General features: G+C 36.9%; 1 protein-coding gene across 1 annotated transcript in view; it reads left to right on the top strand.

Annotated features, from left to right (window-relative positions):
- CDH20 (cadherin 20) overlaps positions 1–18117 on the top strand; it is a 379311-nt gene that overhangs the window by 293922 nt on the left and 67272 nt on the right. Inside the window, exon 3 of the mRNA XM_063451824.1 lies at positions 33–124. The gene's annotated coding sequence lies outside the window, so the exon portion shown is untranslated. The remainder of the gene's footprint in view (positions 1–32; positions 125–18117) is intronic.

Below are 18117 nucleotides of genomic sequence, written 5' to 3'. Positions count from 1 at the left end.
CTTACAAAGCTCCCGTGCTTGTTTCGTTTCAGAAACCGACAGATTTGCACTAGAAATATCCTTAGTGGAGAAAGCAGGATCACTTACAGAAAATAATAAAAAGAACTTGGAAAAAGGAAAAGAGGTAAGAGGCAATTCTATTTAACCTACTCTGAAAACAAATGCCTGATTGATGATATATGCATTACTGCAAATTTGAGGCCAGCAAACCCTAATTACGTTAGTTTAAAGAGCAACATATGCACAGATAGCTTTATATCTTATTTTTTTGTGCATCTGATATTTTTATGTAATTTATATTTTAGAGATGACCATCTACTGCTATGTTTTGTTTTTTTTTTTAAATTGAATTTTCTATGTTATTAAAAATATTTATTTACCCCTTCATTGGCAAGGATAGGGTAACTTTCATCATATAATAACATGCATGGTATGTCATTGGTATTTGGGAAGTTACGAGATTATGCAAATTGTATATTGCTTTGGCTGCATCAAATAGGCATCTTCTGTTTCCTGGATTCTGCATGTATCATCCATGTATTGGAAGTTCATAGCGATAATAATCTCGACTCTCTAGTACAGATGTATGCCAAGGTTTATACAAGCTTTGCACCTGATAGTAATAAATTAACACAGCCGTGTAATCAAAAGGAAATAATTTAATGACACTATATTGAATTTGTAGTCTGATTTAAGGAAGGAAGCCGCATTGTGCAGCATGTAGAGAAATACTGCTCAGTTTACTATACTGATCTCTAAATCACTTGCTTTATTTATTGAGACATTAACGAGCCCTCTTGCTACATTTTTTTTCAGAGTTTAATTTCCTCCTCACCTTTTGTGACAGCTTGATGGAAATGTCTATTTCTCCTATCTTAGCTGAGGCTGAATAATGAGACTGATTGTCTCCCATTCATGTACACATAATTCCGATTTACTATGCTGAGAAGGGAGAAAACACTTTCTCTGAAATACTAATTGGGATTAAAAATGTTGCTTTTGCTGGAGGGTATGTACAGAGGAGACATCCTCCTTACATTACACTCCATTACATGGCAGATTCAGGGATTTCAGAAGTGAATTGCTCGTTATGTGTTCCCTGAACTTAAATCAAATAAGCACTTCATTATTTTCTTTTATGTATATATATGCTTTTTTGACTATGAATCCAAGCTCCGAGGCAGAAATGAATGAGTAACAGTTCCTTAACAGATATGCAGAAATCCAATTTATTAATTGGATTTATTTCAAATAGCTTCAGGGTAATTGCAAGGGGTATCTGTTTTGTATTTTGCACACAATCTTTCACAAGGTATCAATGAGGTTGTCCCTTTTCATTTCCAATGGAAGAAGCCCTATTTGAATTAAGTACAAAGGAGCAGAGCTGTTGGCTGTATGAAAAGATGAGGTTAGGGTACTAGCTAGGGGGGGTGCACATGTCATATAATCTCTTTGATTCAACTTGCTGCTCTAAAAGACACAGCCTGGAATAGTGAAGGAAAAGCATCAGGGATTCTGTGCCATCTATCCAATCCCTCAGTATTGCTTGGGCTCCGTTCTTCTACTACTACTTATACAGTCATATTTTATACAACAAAGATTCTGCTGCTGAGGCTGATGCTACATAAAAAAAACTTAAAGGCACACTATGGGCCCTAAAACAGCTTTAGCTTAATGAAGTGGTTTTGGTGTAACGATTATACCCAGGCAGTCTCACTGCTCAATTCTCTACCATTTAGAAGTTAAATCACTTTGTATATATAGCTCTAGCTACACACGTCTGCACATACGGCCTTCCTAAACACTTCCCGTAAAGAGAGATCTAATGTTTAAACTTCCTTTATTGCACTGTGTTTAATTTAAAAATATATATATCTATGTGTCTGGTAATAGACTGCTAGAGCCTGCAGAAGTCTCCTGTGTTTAATTAAAGTTTCATTACCAGAGCAGGAGATAAAAACTTCTAAAGCATACACCCTGTGCTTTCAAAACTGATTTAAAATGAAACCAGTTTTTCATGCAGGTGACCATGATGAGTCACCACCAGGGAAGGTGTGGCTAGGGCTGCATAAACAGAAATAAAAGTTATTTAACTCCTAAATGACAGATAATTAAGTCTAAAGTCTAAAGTTGTTTTGGTAGAAAACAATAAAAAACAGGTTTACACCAAGTATAAATTGAAATAAGTATGGATGTATATATATATATATATATACAATGTCTTGATGGAGAGCACTCACAGGACTCCAGAATATTTCAAATGTGCTTTTTATTTCAGCAATCAATGTTCAAATGCAAAGTGTCAACGTTTCAGTCCAACCGGACTTTTATCAGGTTGGACTGAAACATTGACACTTTGTATTTGAACATTGATTGCTGAAATAAAAAGCACTTTTGAAATATTTTGGAGTCCTGTGAGTGCTCTCCATCAGGACATTGTATACAAGGTCCGGAGATTGCACCGAGGCATAAAGACCGGGAGTAGTGAGTGCAGGACATTTGGAAGTATATATATATATATATAGAGAGAGAGAGATGTCCCGAACAGTTCGCCGGGAACTGTTCGCCGGCGAACATAGCTTGTTCGCGGTCGCCGCGGTGGGCAAACATATGCGATGTTCGGTCCGCCTCCTATTCATCATCATTGAGTAAACTTTGACCCTGTACCTCACAGTCAGCAGACACATTCCAGCCAATCAGCAGCAGACCCTCCCTCCCAGACCCTCCCACCTCCATGCCGAATAGGGGGCGGACCGAACATCGCCGCGGCGACTGCGAACAAGCTATGTTTGCTGGCGAACAGTTCCCGGTGAACTGTTCGGGACATCTCTATATATATATGTATACACTAAAACCAAATTGTGATAGAAATAACTCAGATATACTTAAAAAGTCCCAGAGGAATAAAAAAGGGGGTATTTTTTTTTTTTATAAGCCTCTGAGGAGGAGATGCTTTAGTGTAGATCAGTCATAGGTCCTACTTGGAATTCAAATAAATTAGGTTTTGATCAAGATAGAGAATTCTGTTATTGGCATCTAATGTAAAATATAAGCAGAAAAGAAAAACCAGTAGTGCAACCCAGTATGGTCTCCAGGGACTATCACAACATCTACCTCTAGTCATATATATCTTCGGTGGGGCTCATTCCACCTAAGCTGATATCACTGAGCATAAGGTGCTCTTGAAATTGTGAGTAATTTTCATACTTTTATTGGTTTGAAACAGTGAGCACTATACCCTCTTTTTATTCTTTCATATGCCGCTTCCACTGTGAACACCCCAAGATAAAAATTCCAGTATCATCCCTGAGTGGGGATTGTACCACTCAGAGCCTTATCTAAGAGTTGATTGGAGGCTTTGTCCTTTTGAGTGTATTCTTTTTTCTTTTTCTTCACATTATTGAGATATTGAACATATTGGGTGGCACCATTGGTTTTTCTTTTCTGCTTCTATTTTACATGGGTTGCCAATAACAGAACTCCTTACCTCAATCAAAATCTAATTTATTTGAACACCAAGGAGGAATTTTGACTGAACTACACTAAAGCATCTCCTCCTCAAAGGCTTATAGAAAAAAAGACCATTGTTTTATTCCTCTGGGACTTTTTAAGTATATCTAAGTAGTTATTTCTATCACTATTTGGTTTTAATATATATATTTATATATATATTTAATATTTATATATATATATTAAAACCAAATAGTGATATATATATATAGATAGATAAATAGATAGATAGATAGAGAGAGAGAGAGAGAGAGAGAGATAGATAGATAGATAGATAGATAGATAGATAGATAGATAGATAGATCCATACTTATTTCAATTTATACTTTGCGCAAACTTGTTTTTTCTTGTTTTCTACCTTATCTACCTTGAATTGTTAGGGTATCAAATTAACATAATCTGTTGCCATTTGAGTGAGCACTGTATCCCCCCCTCTCTTTGTTAAAGTTGTTTTGGTGCTTAGAGTGTCCCTTAAAGGTGGCACTCCAGGCACACTCACATATTCCATGTAGGTGCTGGGTGTCTTTTTTTTAAAAAACGTTTATTCTTGTATTGTTGATATTTTAATTTAATATTATTTTATTTTAATAGTTTTTAGCAAGCTCACCATTATAGTTCCTGCCTCTCAATTTGTAGTGTTCATCTTTTTTGCATCAAAAATACTGCTGTGTGTAATGGGTTTCTGGAAGTGTAACTTCCTATTGTACTGAGCTGAAAATTAAACTACAACTCCGAGAATCCATTGCCTATAAAGTGCTGTTCGTAGGATTAATTTAGCAGGGATTATATGAAGTTACTTGAGTGTGACTTGGTGAGAGCGCTTTGCACAATTTTCACAGATTGGGGGTTGTGGCAATTGCAATAATTTCAAAGGTAACAGTGTTATTCACTAAAGGGAGAATTGTCAAACATTCGAAGAGAGTTCAGAGTATATTTCAAATTTAAGGCCAAAGTACCCAAACTGAAATCATAGCTGGTTTGGAGATTTTATCCAGGTTAACTGTTTAGGCCTTAAATTTGAAATGTATTCCTGATAATTCTCACTTTAGTGAATAACTCTTCCTATGATTTTTTTTTATTTTCTATTTTCTATTATCTTTACAAAAAATTAAATATGTTGTTTACTTCTGAGATTTAAGTACTATGTAACAAAATAAGGTAGTGTAATGAAATAAATATATATTTTTTTAATTCTAAATTAATTTCATCCTGATATGTTACTTTACCAGATTAGCCTCTGCCAAGAGAAATACCTTCTTAGATGTAATTGCTCAAATAGTCAATGGTTTCTAATAGTGCTCTACGGTATCTTAATGTGTAGTTATTTGGTTCTTGAGAAAGACAGACCACAAAGAGGAGTAGATTTATGGTGCAATAGGCATTGATTTACTGTATCCTTTTAATGAAAGACTCAATTTGTTACACATGTCAGATTTTTATTTTATTATTATTGCATCTTGTCTGTTAACCTTTTCAGTGCCAAATGGATGAGCAGAGCGCAATTACCATTGCTTTGTTACTGAAAGAAATAAGAAAGCAGTAGCATTTGAGGTTACTGTTAATTATCAATCCTGTAAGGATGCGCAAATGATAATTCCCCAGCTAATAAAGCATCACGGAGTTGTACAGCAGTTGAGGATCTATCCTTTCTGCATTAGTTCTGTCACTGTATGAATGCATCCCCCACCTCCAGTCAGGGCTGTATTTACCCTAAGGCAAACTAGGCATTTGCCTAGGGCGTCACTTTCAGGGGGGCGGCAAAAAAAATGCTGCCCCAAGTGCCTCGGCAAATGACTTGTTTGCCTAATTTCCTTAAAAGCCCAAGAGCTGGCCGGCTGGCCACCTTAGGCCCCTCTGAGGTTTTAAACTATTAATATTCTATCTGGGTAGCAAGGGAGCACTGTCCTTAGCTCTTCTTGCTCCCTGTGCACCCTTCTGTGATGCCTAGAGCTGAAATATGACTTCACTCCGGCCCCAGCATCACTAAGTGGTGTGCGAGGGAGCTAAGCAAGGAGATCTCAGTTCCCTCGCCGCCTCCACTCCAGCGCCCGCACAGCCAGCAGAGCCAGCCCAGCCAGCAGCCCCAGCAGAGACAGGAAGGAGCCTACCCAGCCAGCCAAGCAGCAGTCAGGGACAGGATCCATTCCAGCTCTCCAAAGGTAGGGTGGATTTCAATAATAAAAAAATATGAATAATTGGTGTGTATGAGAAAATGTGTGTGTGTGGGTGTATGTCTGTCTGTCAGTGAGTGTGTGTGTCTGTCAGTGTGTGTATGTCTGTGAGTGAGTGCGTGTGGCTGTCAGTGTGTGTCCATGAGTGAGTAAAGGTGTGTGTCTGTCAGAGTGTGCCAAATCAGTGAGGATGCATGTGTCTGTGAGTGTGTCAGTGTGTGTCTGTCAGTGAGTGTATGTCAGTGTATGTGTATCTGAGAGTGTGTGTGTGTGTGTCAGAGAGGGTATGTCAGTGAAAGTGTGTGTTGGTTAAACAGTGTGTGTGCCAATGACTGTGTATCTGTCAGTGAGTGTACATCAGTGCAAGTATCAACGTGGGCATGTGTCTGTCAGTCAAAAAAGTGTCCTTGACACAAATTGGTGGGGCAAATTTAGCGTAGGGGGGCGACTAAATTTAGTCGTGCCTTTGGCAGCTCAAATCCAAAATACACTGCCTACAGTCTTCCACAGCAGAAGACATGCAGCCATCTGACAGCTAATACACACATGCATATAGGAACAAGGATCAATGCCATAATAAAACTGAGTTCACTATCGTCTGCCTCCGTTTTTAGTTTGTTTGTGAGGCAAAGTGAGGAAGAGATAAAAGGAGGCTTGTCTGAGATTTATTTATTTTTTCAACAAAGTACCATTCCACATTATTTTCCTACTTTTACCTTAACGATCACATTTTATCTGCCTGCTTGCAAAGCAACATGGGAGTTGTAGTTCAGAAACAGCTGGGGATTTACTTCCTTGCCATTCTCGAAAAATTTTTAGCTAGTTTTCATAAATAACTTAATTTTGTATCTGTATGATCAGCCCAAACGCAGGGTTTGGTAATGTGATTATTTGGCTAAAGCAAGGAGCACACAGACTTTGTAGGCCTCTTCTGCATTTTGACTCAAATGAAAACAATAACTGTCATAGAAATAGTTATGTGTCATGCAGATACTGGCAATGAGAGCGCCATTCATAGCTATTGTTGGGGTGTAGTGCTAATGTCAAGAGATTTGTCGATCATTGTCTCTTTTCCTATTTGACAAATGCACTTAGCATGCCAAGATCATAAGATATTCTTTTGCATTCAAACAACAGAGGACCAGTTCATGAAGTAATGTAAGAACAATATCACGCAATGTGAAGTGTCCATCATTGGAGAGTGTTTCAAGATGCATCCAATTGCAGAATCCCAATGTTAACTCAATGTTTTGTTGAGAACTCGTAGTTGACCTGATCTGGGAAAAGTGATCCAATACAGCATGCTCCCAAATTGACATTTTTGCCTAGGTCCTGCAACACATGAGCACATCGGACCTGATTAATACAAATCAGGGCTTATTTACTAAAAAAAAATTTTTTGTCTGAATGAACTCTTAGGATTTGTGTGTCCTCCACCTGTGGGTGGCTTTTATTTGGTCTTTTTGTGTATATTGAGAGGTCTTTACCTTATATTCTCCATTTTTGTATGTTTTGCATATAGATCAGGCCTGTCCAACCTGCGGCCCCCCAGATGTTGCCGAACTACAACTCCCATGATTATTTCAATGAAACAGATAGCCAGGGAATCATGGGAGTTGTAGTTCAGCAACATCTGGAGGTCCGCAGGTTGGACAGCCCTGATATAGATCAAACCAAAGTCAGACTCATATGGAGCTTGCTCTGCAAAATCTGTACTGCACTGATTATTTTTGCCCCATTCAATAGGGGGCCATTCGGACTTTAGTAAATTGACACCCTAGTTAATATTTTAATGTATTGTCCATGAACACAGTGTGTGTGCGTTTGGGGGGGGAGGGGGGGGGGAGTGTTTAACTGAAGAGACAGCATTTTAAAATAACCCTGCTAGCTAGAATGCTTTTCAAAGAACTACAAGCGATGCGGCATGACATAAGACAGTCATACATCGTTGAATCATACTTTTATCGTTGAATCATCAATTTTATGACAAGCAAAAACATCACTGATGAACTTTTAACTCCAAGGACATCCTTATTTTTATGCTACGGAGATGTTCACCCCAGATGTATTATACAAGCTGCCTATCCAAAAAGCGTATTACATATCAGCAGGTGTGGTCTGCTTTCATACTTTGCTAGCAAGCCCCATAATAAAATGCAATTCCTTTCAAAAGAAAGAAATAATTACTTCTAAGCCTCTTTATATACACCTTTATTGGAGGATTAAATATGGATCTCTTTCCCTAGTGTGGCCAAAAAGCTCTTTTAATTGTTACAGTTTAACAGTTCTGTGAATTTATTAAAAGGCATCGCTACTTCACATGGTTTTATTAACCATAATTCTCTCCTAAAACCTCTTAAAAACATACTGTATCTGATGCTAATCAAATGGATTATTTTCAAAATATTCTATTTTTGCGGTATTTAGGACAATATACAATAAAAAAAGGCTTAATTTGAAGTCAATTTAGGACATTCAAATCAAGCCTAACTTTATTTTGTGTCTCCTTAAATATACAAAGATAGGATAAAAGGATAAGGTCAGTTTTACATTATCTATTAACAATGAACATTTTCATTTACTAATTGGCTAATTTTAATGGGACTGTAAAGTAAGCTTGAAATCTACACAAATCCAGTATCGCTCTCTGATTTTATTGCTCGGTAACAAATGGTATACACCATCAACCAGGCATGAAAGTCTGCATTGTAAAAGTATATTCAAAATATTCATAAGAACACTCAACAATAAGGAATAACTCATCTCACTGTGCTGCACCCTCACCAGCCCCAGCCATGGCAGACCACCCACAGAGCACTGTTGAAGTACTCTATGCCTGGTCCTGAGTGACAACATTCATCACGGTGCAAGTGTGTGTAACGATGCATTGCATTGCACTTCCTGGGGACATTTCCCTAGTGTTCCTGGAAGAGGAACGTCAGGGAACCAACCTTGGATAGTGGGATATGAGCCCAAACCTGGGATGGCACTACCAGGTCCAATTCTTCTGGAAGGTTAGCAAATGCATCACTGCGTTAACACACACGCTCACCATGAGTCAAAAGAAAAATGCTGTTTATGTGCTTTTAAGGTTGTGATAAAGTAGATAAGTCTGTATGTCTGTGACAGTTACTTTTATAAAAAGCTTTTGAATGATGGTGAAGTGAAATAAATAAGTGCCCTGTGGTTGTTCTTGTAAGCGTTAATAACATGAAAAACCAAAAACATTTCATTTTGTTCCCCTTAGATTTCTTTCATAATTAATGAACACACTAATGTATGGGAGTGATGTATTTGTGAATAGAGAACCGATGCTCCCAGACCACCAGCCTGTCTGAGTTCACAGAGGTCTTCACGCTACCTAACAGAACCAAAAGTCACTCTTGTAGCCTTTCAGATGTTTTCATTCACATCTTTAGTGCCAATAAAAGATGGGGGAAGCTTTTCATCCAGACAGTGAAACTGAAAACCAGATATATGTCTCAGAGATACTTAGAACAGATTTCCCTTGCAGCATTTGGAGACATAAACAGGCACTATTGGTGGTCTTGCTGAGTTAGTTTAAGTCCTAACACAAAGAAATGTTTTGTGTGCATCCTGTCATTATTTAATATTATCTAATATTACTAATGATATCACGCTTACTAGGCATCTTTCTTAGCTACCTTAAACACAGTATTCAATTAATATGACCAGCCTGCTTACTTTACATACCTTTTGCCACTTATAATTATTATTTCTAAACAAATTGCAAAAATTATATATATATATATATATATATATATATATATATATATATATGGAAAGCTGGGCCTGTAGTTGTGGGAGGGGCATGATATTCCTACTTAAGGACCACCAGGCCCCTCCTCATTACCATTGATGGTCTGGCGATTTATCCCTCCCTCTGCTCCCCTCAATAACAACAATACCCAGGGTGGGCCCTCTTTATTACAGGCCTACTGCATCATCGGTTTCGGCACCCCACAACTGACTGTTCATATTTTCTATGTTATCATAAGGTATAAGTTATATTTGTTATATACTGTCATTACGGCTTTCTATGCCCTGAACACAAATAAATATATATATATATTTATATTTTTATTTTTTTATTTTTTTTCACTTGGCCCACACTCTGTTGTTATGTCCCTTACATATGGCATTGTTTTTTCAGGCTGAGGACGAGGTTAGTGTGTTAGGTTTAGAGTTTGGGTTAGGGCTATGGTTGAAGTTAGACTAAGTATTAGGAAATAAGGTAGTGTGTAGAGATTAAGGTTTAGGGATAATATAAGTATTAGCCACGTGTAGGGATTAAGTGGAGGACTTTTTACTGGCATTGAGTCTTATAGATCGCTGTGCTGCCTGAAATTAGTGAGTGCTACAATCCCGGGTAGCAGCTACTTCAGCTGCTGAATCAATGCATCTCTATGGGGGAATGTTCAGCGCCTCCATGCAGGGCACTAGGTGCTTCACAGTGACACAGCAAGCATTATATCTTGTGGCCATCTGTAAGACTGACACTAGAGATGTTCCTAGGCAACAAAATGTCTGCAGGGATAGACTACATCTAAAGCAGCAGTGGTTTGGGTTACTTTAGGGTCCCTTTAATTTAAAAAAAAAATACACATGCCATAAAAGGGAAATTATGAGAAAGAGAGATGCAAAAGGAGTGGAAATTAAAAAGTTCACTAACTACATCAGGCTGGACTATACACAAAGTGAACAAAGGTATACTCCAAAGATAATGAAATATTTACATTGCTATTTATCATTTTCTTTTTTAATTTGTAAATTCTGTGACTAAGCCAATGAAGAGTTCAGGTCCTAACGGGTCATAAAAACCTTTATCTGGCACTAGACGCATATGTATATATAATGGTGAAGTGAAATAAATAAGTGCTCTGTGGTTGTTCTTGTAAGCGTTTAAACTTGAAAACCCCAAAACATTTAATTTTGTTCTCTTACATTTCTTTCATAATTATTGAACACAATAATGTATGGGAGTGATGTATACGTAAATAGAGAGCCGGTGATCCTAGACCACCAGCCTGTCTGAGTTCACAGAGGTCTTTATGCTACCTAACAGAACCAAAAGTCACTATTGTAGCCTTTCACTATACAATATAGTATTCCTGACTAGTTTCTAATGTATGATCATAGGCGTACGAACACTAGGTTAATCCTGAGTCCTCTACACTATATATTTTTCTGTGTACCGAATCAAGTTTTTGTGGTCCAGTTGTTGTGTTCCATAGAGAGTCCAGATGTTATTGTCGGTCCAGCTGGTTGTTATTGTCTTGCTGTTTCTGTGTCTAACATACATCATAGTCACATCAGTGAAAGGGGACATTCAGGCACCATAAAAATGTATGCTCATTTCTCAGGTCATGATTCAAAATTTTGTATGACATGTACACACTCCATGTAAATACACTATTCAACTCTCCATTTATTTTCACAAGGTCTAAGAGAGATACTGAGCTATGTGACTGCATCCGTGTGCACATGGACACTTGGGCACATGCTGTGTGAAGCCTCATTTACAACATTGTGATATTGACAGAGAAGGCAGTGGACTCATGGAATAGCCTTCCAGCTGAAGTGGTAGAGGTTAACACAGTGAGGGAGTTTGAGCATGTGTGGGATAGGTATAAGACTATCCTAACTATAAGATAAGGCCAGGGACTAATGAAAGTATTTAGAAAATTGGGCAGACTAGATATGCCGATTGGTTCTTCACCTTTTATGTTTCTATATTTCTATATCAGCTACTGCATTGTTACTATCACTTACTGCATAACCCTTATATATTATATATTGCAAGGTGAAAATAAGATAGTATATTTGTCTATATCTTCCTATAGTTGTATGCAGCATGAGTATATACACATTAAATAAGACGTAAGTTTAAAAAAAGCCGTTGCATAATTCACACATATTTGTTTCCATTATTATACTGAACCACTTGATATCTGTTTACTTGTATAACTATTAATTTTAATCAGACGTGGATTTATTTTTAGTAAAAAAAAATAAGCGTTTCAATTTGAAACATTCAAGCAAAAGGGTAAACTATTGCACATAACGATATACAATTTTAGTATACCTGTTCTCATTGAATTTTTATCTTAAATAAAAATGCAAAGTGTATAATGACATAAAAGTTTAAGCCTGGTTGGAAAGTGGCGATATAATAAACAGAGTCAATCTAGTTATTACCAATCAGAATTTTATAGAAGCAATAGATTTTTATTTTACTATTGCTTCAAGCAAGAGTTTGTAGGAGGCTTCATTGCAAAAATAATAAAGGATCCCATGATAATTTAAAAAGCAGTTTACAAATGCTGCATCTGTATTGGTTTTCCAATCGATCTGTCCCCATTTCAAGGTTATCAATAAAAACTTAGGATGTCTGTAAAATGCTTCAATTTAGTTTCATTCACTCATGCTTTCTTATTCCAGTATATCATTGTCTCTTAATGTCTTGAACTTTTTTTCATGTGGTCCATTCTAAAACAAATGTGCTGTATAGGTAATTTCAATGCAGCACTGGTATTGTTTTGTAGAGTATAGCAGTTTCTGCAGCTCATCGTCTTACTCCAGTATTTGATCTTCCTTGCGTTTGATCAATCCAGCTGCAGAATTTTATCATTTGATCTCAAAATAGTGAATGAAGATTAAAGTAAAGAAGAAAAATATAAAAAGATGAATTTTCAGGCCACTGAGGAGCATCATTTTTAGACATTCTAGTATCTGTATGAATTCACTGGTCACAATGCATTCTAAATGAATATCGCATATCTATCAATGACTTCCAAGACACGTTGATGCAATACCTTGGTGCAAACATATCTCTGGGCTTGAGCCTTGAGTGCACGTTTTTTCATATCTGCCCTAGATACATGATGACTCATGATCCTTAGCGGATGCAAGAGTAATTGGTAATAATGGTGATATACACTCTGTCCCAAAGGTGGTCACTTGAAGTTTAACCTGGAACACTGCACAAACCAGCGGCTAGAAGAACTGGTTAGAAGAACAAAGGGATTAAATTGAAAATAGATTAAAATATGCAATAATTTGTGCAAATGTAGCTCAGGATAAAACTTTGCAGAGAAACTGATTTAGACTAGAGACTTGCCAATGACAGGCAGCGGTCAAGGCAAATCAGTATAGTAGGCAGCTATTGCAGTATAGCTAGAACCTCTTGATTGGCAGTAAAGCAAAAGAATAGCTTTCAAGAGGCAAGTTAGTTAGACTTTATACAAGCACATCAATGTGAGTTGGGCAGCATCAATGTAGAGTGTATGCATTAGACTTATGCACTACAAGAAAGTTTGTTTCAGCCGAAGCATTTATTTCTGTAAATAAAAAGTTATTTCATTTTGGCCGTATGTTGATTTGGCAGGATTTCGGTAACAAAAAACTGGTTTGGGAAATTAATCAGATGAACCAAAATGGTGCGAAAATGGGCCAATCAATGTACTTCCAAATATATACCTAATTTAAATATACATTGTTTGGAGCGTTTTCTCGATAATTAGTTCACAGATCAAATGAGAAAATTAACCAACAGAGGGATAATCTATTGCTCACTTCTCACTTGATCTGTGAATAAATGTATTATTTAGTAACTCTACCCCAGCCAACCATCATCTTTTCTCCTATCAATAATCTCTTTTTTCATGTGACATGGGTAGAATTCAGAATTATAAATCAAAACGACACCCTCGGCCATCGCGCGTTCTGTTTGTTTGGTGGTTTGGCTACTAAACCTGGATGAATTGCAGTTTGGAAGAAAACTAATCTACAAGTCCAGTATACATTTACAGCTTATACAGTGTATATGCAGTATGCTAACTTAAAAGGCATGTGTAGATAGTGAGTGTTCTCTCCATGCAAGCACCTGGGCAGTTAAATGGGGGACCTATCCAAAATGGGTATGGGTCCCTTGTTTTGGTACCAGAGATTTAGCAAAAAATGATGAAAATAGCAGATTATTTAAAGGTAACTTTGTATGGACAGCTTTTTAGCACCACAACAAATACAATAAACTGTAGTTGTTATGGTATTTTGAGTGTCCTTTTCAATAGCACAACATTTGATAAATCTAATTTCTCAGTTTATATGTTATAATAGTCAAATAAACATTATATATATATATATATATATATATATATATATATATATATATATATATATATATATATATATATATATATATATATATATATATATATATATATATATATATGATGAGCTGTGTATTTGCACACTTGTTTTTTTGTATGCTCTGGCCACACAAACCATTTGTTCCTCAATGTATTTGTCCCTCAATGGTCCGTTTGATCAGAAGTATTAAAAAAAAATGAATAACTAATTATAAATGTGGGTAATAGCCATTTCCCCAGCACAATATATGGATTAAATAATAAAATATGTAATGATTCTCAGTCATTAGTCGATAATGACCCCAACATTGCCTCTCTTCAGCTCAGTAACTAATTAAGTATTGATTTATTATTGCTGAGTTACAGCACATCGGAGGCTACGTTGCACCCATGTTTTAGTGAAAACTTGGCTTTCATCATACATAACTATGATGCACTACATCTCCTGTGATGCTTAGTCAGCTGTTTAAATTTTTGGTCCTCGAGTTGGATTTTATGGAAGATCTGAGAAAATTGGAGTATTGTTGGGGTAACCTTAGTTAGAGCAATGCCTTTATTATTGCATTTATATTACACCTGTGTTTTAATGTATATGGTCGACCTGTGTTCCTGTTATTCCTTCTTTTGAATATTATTGCTAAATATTTGGAATGCATCTCTTCTGATTTAATATGCATGTACAATGTATCCGAGGTGTCACATCAATATGTTATTTTGTTTTTTTTTATAACAATGCTAAAGTGTTGTAAATTAAGTATACTGACTGAGTTGGTTGCAGCAGGTATCTTAACTTTATATTTTTAATTTATATACAATGCCGCTTCACATTTACCATTAATAATCTTCTCAATTTAAAGATAGACCCTGTTTGTAGCTAGCCCTCAAATTAAAAAACTGACACTACTGTTCTAATGTTTTCAGTAAGATGTTTTCCAACTGTCAGCAGTATTAGGAAATCCCCCATTGAGATGTGAGAGCATGTGCTCCAGCAGGTAGGATTGCACACCGAGATTACAAAAATAATCTAGACAGCTGAATTGAAAATAAAAGTTGGAGAAAATTATTAATCAGCAGTTTGCCACATTCGCTGTACTCATCAGAATTGTGTCAACGCATACATTTAGATGCCATAATTGCACATTAGCTGAACTCTGACATTGTATTTGTATGATCTCCTACAAGGTGAAGCCTTGTCTAAAACAGCCCCCTGAACCAGCAGAGAAAACACTTCTATGTATGAAAATGTCATTCCCTGCCCTCCCACACAAAAATGCTCCTTTCCCCTTTTAACCCTCTTTCTTGTTTGTTTGTTTGTTTGTTTGTTTGTTTGTGTGTTTGTTTTCTGTATGTGTATTCATTTTTGTGCTTCTATATATTTTTCAAGCATTATGTTTATTATAAAAAAAATAAAATAAAATGAAAAAAGAATATATATCTATATATATATATATATATATATATATATATATATATATCTTTACTTGGTACAAGTGCACCATACTCAATAGTCATATTGAGGATTTTAAAATTACAGATAGTTATGTAAACAAAGCATGTTTACACTAGCAGGGTTATTCACTGAACTGTAAATTCAAAGTGAATTTCTGACAGCTGAACTGGGAAATCTCTAAGTCAGATATGCTTTCCTAAAACTCTGGCCTTAAATTTAAATTTTGCTTTGAAATCACTTTGAAAATTACCTGTAGTAAATAACCAATTTAAGAAGGGCATACCAATCTTAAAAAAATCACAAAATCAGCAGTCAAATACGCATTCTTGGCTGTTTAGATTGTTTAGATTTTTGGAGTTGACATGCATTTTCCCTGAATTTGAAATTTGTTCCGATATTGTGTCTTGTTCGTGCATTCTAGCATCCAATCAAGATTCGAGATGAGTGAATTAGAGAATTCAGGGATTAGTGACAGCACAAAGTTGAATTGATTAGTGACAGCACAGAGCTCTATTGATTTAATTTCTAAAGCATATATTTGTGGGTGACAAGTGAACTGCAAATTCCCCTGGGTTCCTGTGGCTATCTTTTATTTTTGTCCTGTTCTCAGAAATTCCTCCCGTCTGCTTTCAATTGATTATCTTTCATTTAAGTTTGTACCACTGTCTGCTTTTAAAAAGAGACAAGACAAAAATACATTTCTCTCCATTTTCATTAGTATGATTTTGATTTAAGCAGCATTTCAGAAAAAAAAAACCTTCCAAATTATTTACATGGCTTTTCCTGCAACTTGAACAAATCAGTAACACATGTGACATCAGAAGGTCCAGTCAGATAAAGAAATCAGTAGGATGATTATGCACATGTGCACACATGTTCATATGTATTGGATACACTGATAAATGTGCTACTAGTTAAAGGACCACTATAGGCACCCAGCCCACTTCAGCTCAATGAAGTGGTCTGGTTGCCAGGTCCCTCATGTTTTAACCCTGCAGCTGAAACCATAGCAGTTTCAGAGAAACTGCAATGTTTACACTGCAGGGTTATTCCAGCCTCTAGTGGTTGTCTCACTGACAGCCACTAGAGGCCGCTTCCGCGATTCTCACTCTGAAAATCACAGTGAGAAGATGCTGATGTCCATTGGAAAGCATTGAGTAATGCTCTCCTATGGGCGTTTTTAATGCACACGCGGCTCTTGCTGCGCATGCTCATTCGGCTCCACTTGGAAGCCAGCATTGGAGGGGGAGGAGAGGTCACCAGCGCCGAGGGAGCCCGGCGCAGGATTAAGGTAAGAGGAAGGTGGGCCATGAGGGTGGGGGGCCCTAAGGACTACAGCGGGAGGTGGGCCATGAGGGTGGGGGGGGGGGGGTCCTAAGAACTATATAGTGCCAGTAAAACAAGTTTGTTTTCCTGGCACTATAGTGGTCCTTTAATGGCTGGGCTCAGGATTGAATCTATGTAGAAACCTGTTTATGCTGAGGGGAACAAATCCTTTAGGAAGTGCTGTGGTACCACACAGGGTAGTGATGGTAAGAGGTAGGAGTGCACTTGCCCCCTGTGCACTAGTATATAGGAATTGTGAGTTCATAGTGCTATACTTCTGTTAAAAACAATGAGATATACAGAGTATTGTAGGAAGGCAGGATTTGTGCAGGGCTTTTGCTATCCCACCACTGAGTGAAATAGTAATTGGTTTGCTGGCCTGCAATGTCAGTGCTCTCTGGACCTGCACTGTCCCATTGAGATTATTTACAGGCAGACTGCAATATCAAGCACAGACTATGCCACTAAACTATGTAAAATATGTATGTTGTAGGGGCAGGACCTGCCCATCCATAGGCCCCAATGGGGCCATGGCTCCAGGCGGCACTTTGACAGGGGTGGCATTTTGCAGATTACAAGAATTACTTGAATTTTTAAATTTAATTTTTCACAAATGTATTTTTGTTAAATTTATGGCTAAGTAAGCATAACATTAAAAACTTTGGCAATTTCATGCTGTAAGGCCATATTGATGAAGTTTGTAGTAGTAAATGATGTCACCCCGTGCTTTTCCAGAAGCCTCTATTTATTAAATATACATTTCGCATGTGCTGCATAAATGATATCACCCACACAGAGGTCTGTAAGTTTTGTGCCTAAATAATATATATTTATCACACTTTCATCCCCCTGAATATAGTGCATATAAATAATGTGATGTTTTGAAAGATGTGTCCATTAGCAAATACCTTGATTATTCCTTTTAATTTTAGAAAAGCATCCACTTTTTGTGTGTATATAAATGGCTGTACTTAACAATTCATTTTTGGATACAGTAGCTAACAGCAACTGCCAAAGCACATTTTTCCTAAAAGGAGCATTTTCAAATGTTCTGAAGTTCTACAAAAAATTCTATAGCTTGGCAGCACTCTATGCTTCATGCAGAGTCAAACAGTGGCCCCTTGCCCAAACAATGCTCATGCAATATTCTTAAGTAAGAACAAGCACAAAGTAAAAATGTTCCTTCCAGAAGTCTCGTTTTGTTTTAAAATATGTAAACTTTGCAAATACTAGAAACTGGTTTATCGTACAAGAGCAAAGTGTATTTTAGATATAGATTTCTGAGAAATATCTACTTTAGGCTTCATGTTCAAAAACCTTAACAGAAAGGTTTAAGAAAAAGGATGAGCCAAGTTGTAGAAGTGGATTTATTGTTGTGCATAACAGAATATGTACCAATAGCTGGTTTGTCTGGAGGACAGAATTCACTTGTAGGTATTTATTTTTTATCAGATCTTGTCAATACCCTTCAGGAAGATTCTGCAGAAAA

The sequence above is a fragment of the Pelobates fuscus genome, chromosome 4 (assembly GCF_036172605.1).
Source record: "Pelobates fuscus isolate aPelFus1 chromosome 4, aPelFus1.pri, whole genome shotgun sequence".
Lineage (NCBI taxonomy): Eukaryota > Metazoa > Chordata > Amphibia > Anura > Pelobatidae > Pelobates > Pelobates fuscus.
This window is presented reverse-complemented; position numbering and strand designations above follow the sequence as displayed.